Genomic DNA, 5,389 nt, shown 5'->3' with positions numbered 1-5,389 from the left:
AACGACTATATAGGCAGGTAAATAAACATAACCAGCCTCAGCTGACTAGATGACATCAGACCATACTGCTACATTCTACCCCCCCATTCATCATCGTCGTCCTGACGGTGGAGTATTTAAAATGTATTTATTTAAACCTAAGACCCTAATTCCAGGGCCTGAAAAATGCCATGACTGCATTAGCTCCACAAGCTGAAGGATCTGGAGCACTTGTATTTCCAGGTCCTACCGTTCGTGGTACATGGTGCACATTAGAATGTTGACCTGCCCCTACTTGTCCTGTCCGACGTGGAACCACACCCAACGGATTAGGAGGGTTCAGGGAGGGAGACCTTACCACGGGTACCAACTCAACATTGGACATTTCTATAAATGCCGGAGGATCATCGGCAAGCACCATCCCTGATGGGTCTGGCCTTGCAATGCTCCCCCCCATGAGCTAATGGTGGAACCTCAGAAACCACATATGCCAGGTCCCCATCTAATTCTATCTCAGACTCCAAAGGCACTGGTGATTCATCTGGACCCTCAGAGAGGTCATCTGATACCACCTCCCCTTGGGCTCGAGGTTTCAATGCAGACCGATGAACGTGCTGAACTCGACTCAGGTCATTTACCGGAGCTACTGTATACACTAAACCACCAGACAGAGGGGCTTTAACCACCTGATATACAGTGGAGCTCCATAGATTATGTATCTTATGTCGACCCCGGACCTCATAGTCTCTCAAATAAACCAACTGGCCCTCCCACAATGGCAGCTCTTTTACCCGTTGTTCATGTCCTGCTTTACGCCGGCTTGCCGCAGCCTGCAGCCGCTCTCGGGCACCATCAACCGCCACCTGCAACTGTGCCTGATGCTCCTCCATCCACTTGTGGACTCGACCTGCCACAGGCTTTCGTACCTGCCGGAGCAGGAAATCTATGGGCAACCTTTGCTCTTGCCCAAACATTAAAAAGAAGGGCGAATCACCAGTAACTTGGTGAGGAGTGGTGTTGTAACAGAACACCACCTGGGCTAGGCAAGATGCCCAATCTCTCATCTCATCAGTGGGCAGGGTCCGTAAACAAATTGTGTAAGGTCCGATTGAACCTCTCACACTGGCCGTTACTGGCCGGATGGTATGGAGTGCTGCGTGACCTTCCCACCTCATACAGGCTGCACAACTGTTGAATCAGGCTGGACTCAAAGTTGCGGCCCTGGTCGGAATTAATCCGACCAGGAACCCCAAATTTGAAGAACCACTCAAAGACCCTGGCCACAGTACTAGCCTGCTGATCCCAAGTAGGAATTGCCACCATGAACTTACTGAAAACATCAGTCATCACAAGCTGAAGCACTGTCTCCCCTCTATCGGGCTGGAAAGCCCTACGATATAATAGGCCCTCTTGTTCTACTAACCCGTCCCATTGCCAGAGGAGTGTAATCACTGGCTTAGCAAGAGTCCGTCGCTCCTGCGGGCCTGGGCGCTGCCCTTGCCGCCAAAACCTCAAGGCTTCCCCTACCACTGCGTCCGCCTGCTGTAAAGTGCTAATATCAGGTGCCGAGCGACACACTTATGTCTTAACAGATATTCACGAAATTTCTCAGCCATGGCCCACTTAAGGGCCAAGAATTTAAACCTCATTGAACTATAAGTGGCGTATTCCATTCTGCAGGCCGAAGACCGCGGCTAGCGTATGCAACGGGTCTAACCTTCCCTTCAACCGTGCGACAACACAGCTCAAGCCCTGCATAACTGGCATCGACCTCCAATATAAAAGGCAGTGTGAAGTCTGCATACGCCAATACTGGCGCAGTGGTAAGCTTTCGCTTCAAAGTTTGAAATGACTCCTCACATTGTGGAGACCACACCGCTGCCAACTCTAGACTGCGCTTACCTACCTTACCTCGTGTTAGCTCTGCCACTATTCGATGTAACGGGGCCGCCAACTTGGCAAACCCCTTAACAAAAGCCTATAGTAACTGGAAAACACCAGGAAGGTTCGCAGCTCGCCCACTGTCCCAGGACAAGGCCACTGAGCCACGGCCTCAACCTTACCCGGGTCTGTTGCTACTCCCGAGGCAGAGATTACATGCACCAAATATGTAACCTTTTCCTGAAAGAACGTGCATTTTTCAGCTTTACCTTGAGGCCTTGGCCCTCAAGCGACTTAGCACCATCCTTAACCGCTCTAAATGCTGTTGCACTGACGAAGAAAACACAATGGATTATTATCCAAGTACAACAAAACAGACTGGTGCCGCTGGTCACCAAAGAGCCGCTCCATCAGGCGCTGGAACGTACTTGTTGCATTGCACAAACCAAACGGCATCCGATTCCATTCCAATAACCCGAATGGCATGCAAAAGTGTTGGGACGGTCAGATTCAGAGATGGGAACTTGGTTATAGCCACTGGCCAGATCTAAAGTGGAAAACCAGTGGGCACCCGTCAATGAATCCAACGTCTCCTCAATCCGAGGTAACGGAAACGCATCCTTGCGTGTTTTGGAATTAGGCTGACAGTAGTCTACGCACATGCGTAAACTACCATCCTTCTTCTTAACTAACACGATGGGGGAGGCGTATGGGCTGCAACTCTCCCAGATAATTTGTGAGTCTAACAACTGACTGATGTGGGTCTTAACCACTTCATACTCGGATGATGGAATACGTCGGTACCGCTGCCGGACTGGAATGTCAACAGTTAGGGGGATCTCATGAGAGAGAAAGTTGGTACAACCCAGGTCTAACCTGCTCTTGTTCCTTGACCGACAGTCCTTCTAAATCAACCGACTCTATCTGCGCTAACATATCGGACATGTCACAAGAAGCCACCCACGCGATCAAGGTTGAGACCTCGGTCAATCCATTTGGTAGCCCCACTAAATATACCTCACTTAACATTCCAATAACCATAGTGGGATACAGTACTAAGTTGATGGTACCGACATTTATAACAGGGACGAAACAGTCCCCCTCTCACCTGGGCTAGGCAAGATGCCCAATCTCTCATCTCATCAGTGGGCAGGGTCCGTAAACAAATTGTGTAAGGTCCGATTGAACCTCTCACACTGGCCGTTACTGGCCGGATGGTATGGAGTGCTGCGTGACCTTCCCACCTCATACAGGCTGCACAACTGTTGAATCAGGCTGGACTCAAAGTTGCGGCCCTGGTCGGAATTAATCCGACCAGGAACCCCAAATTTGAAGAACCACTCAAAGACCCTGGCCACAGTACTAGCCTGCTGATCCCAAGTAGGAATTGCCACCATGAACTTACTGAAAACATCAGTCATCACAAGCTGAAGCACTGTCTCCCCTCTATCGGGCTGGAAAGCCCTACGATATAATAGGCCCTCTTGTTCTACTAACCCGTCCCATTGCCAGAGGAGTGTAATCACTGGCTTAGCAAGAGTCCGTCGCTCCTGCGGGCCTGGGCGCTGCCCTTGCCGCCAAAACCTCAAGGCTTCCCCTACCACTGCGTCCGCCTGCTGTAAAGTGCTAATATCAGGTGCCGAGCGACACACTTATGTCTTAACAGATATTCACGAAATTTCTCAGCCATGGCCCACTTAAGGGCCAAGAATTTAAGCCTCATTGAACTATAAGTGGCCGTATTCCATTCTGCAGGCCGAAGACCGCGGCTAGCGTATGCAACGGGTCTAACCTTCCCTTCAACTTCGTGCGACAACACAGCTCCAAGCCCTGCATAACTGGCATCGACCTCCAATATAAAAGGCAGTGTGAAGTCTGCATACGCCAATACTGGCGCAGTGGTAAGCTTTCGCTTCAAAGTTTGAAATGACACCTCACATTGTGGAGACCACACCGCTGCCAACTCTAGACTGCGCTTACCTACCTTACCTCGTGTTAGCTCTGCCACTATTCGATGTAACGGGGCCGCCAACTTGGCAAACCCCTTAACAAAAGCCTATAGTAACTGGAAAACACCAGGAAGGTTCGCAGCTCGCCCACTGTCCCAGGACAAGGCCACTGAGCCACGGCCTCAACCTTACCCGGGTCTGTTGCTACTCCCGAGGCAGAGATTACATGCACCAAATATGTAACCTTTTCCTGAAAGAACGTGCATTTTTTCAGCTTTACCTTGAGGCCTTCGGCCCTCAAGCGACTTAGCACCATCCTTAACCGCTCTAAATGCTGTTGCACTGACGAAGAAAACACAATGGATTATTATCCAAGTACAACAAAACAGACTGGTGCCGCTGGTCACCAAAGAGCCGCTCCATCAGGCGCTGGAACGTACTTGTTGCATTGCACAAACCAAACGGCATCCGATTCCATTCGAATAACCCGAATGGCGTGCAAAAGGCAGTCTTGGGACGGTCGGATTCAGAGACAGGAACTTGGTTATACCCACTGGCCAGATCTAAAGTGGAAAACCAGTGGGCACCCGTCAATGAATCCAACGTCTCCTCAATCCGAGGTAACGGAACGCATCCTGCGTGTTTTGGAATTAGCTGACAGTAGTCTACGCATGCGTAAACTACCATCCTTCTTCTTAACTAACACGATGGGGGAGGCGTATGGGCTGCAACTCTCCCGGATAATTTGTGAGTCTAATAACTGACTGATGTGGGTCTTAACCACTTCATACTCGGATGATGGAATACGTCGGTACCGCTGCCGGACTGGAATGTCAACAGTTAGGGGGATCTCATGAGAGAGAAAGTTGGTACAACCCAGGTCTAACCTGCTCTTGTTCCTTGACCGACAGTCCTTCTAAATCAACCGACTCTATCTGCGCTAACATATCGGACATGTCACAAGAAGCCACCCACGCGATCAAGGTTGAGACCTCGGTCAATCCATTTGGTAGCCCCACTAAATATACCTCACTTAACATTCCAATAACCATAGTGGGATACAGTACTAAGTTGATGGTACCGACATTTATAACAGGGACCGAAACAGTCCCCCCTCTCACCTGTACTAAAGAGGGCAAAGCCAATAGTCCCGCAGGCAAACCGGTCTCAGTGGGCTCAAACAACATGGTCTTACCAGCGAGCAAGGAGGAACAGGTGGCCGTGACGAACGTCAAAGTGCCGCCAGAAATGCGGCATACCCTACGCCCCCTTACCTTTACGTTTTTTCCCACGGTCAGCAGCGCGGACAACTTGTTGGCAATTTTTAAATACTTGTCATATTTATGGTCATATTTCTAGCCATTCACTGTGGCTCAACAGCTCGGTAGGCGCTAGTTTTCCGAACAGTTAAGGACAGGCAAGGACCTTGGTTCACCGGTCGAAGGAGCAACAACTGGGCGTGGCAGAGGGCGAGGGGGGGCGATGCTCCCCATCACACTCTCTTGCAAAGTGACCCGGTTGTTGACACCGTCGACAGATCAATTGAGCTGGACGAGGTGCACGACCCTGGGAAAAGGTAG

The 5,389-nt window shown here is 50.4% G+C and overlaps 1 pseudogene; it reads right to left on the bottom strand.

Annotated features, from left to right (window-relative positions):
- Nucleotides 1-383: 383 nt before the first annotated feature.
- Nucleotides 384-4,996, bottom strand: LOC124397187 (annotated as a pseudogene).
- Nucleotides 4,997-5,389: the final 393 nt, after the last annotated feature.

This window comes from Silurus meridionalis, chromosome 14 (genome assembly GCF_014805685.1).
Source record: "Silurus meridionalis isolate SWU-2019-XX chromosome 14, ASM1480568v1, whole genome shotgun sequence".
NCBI classification, from domain to species: Eukaryota; Metazoa; Chordata; class Actinopteri; order Siluriformes; family Siluridae; genus Silurus; species Silurus meridionalis.
Note: the sequence above shows the minus strand (reverse complement) of the source record. Positions and strands in the feature narration are given on the sequence as shown.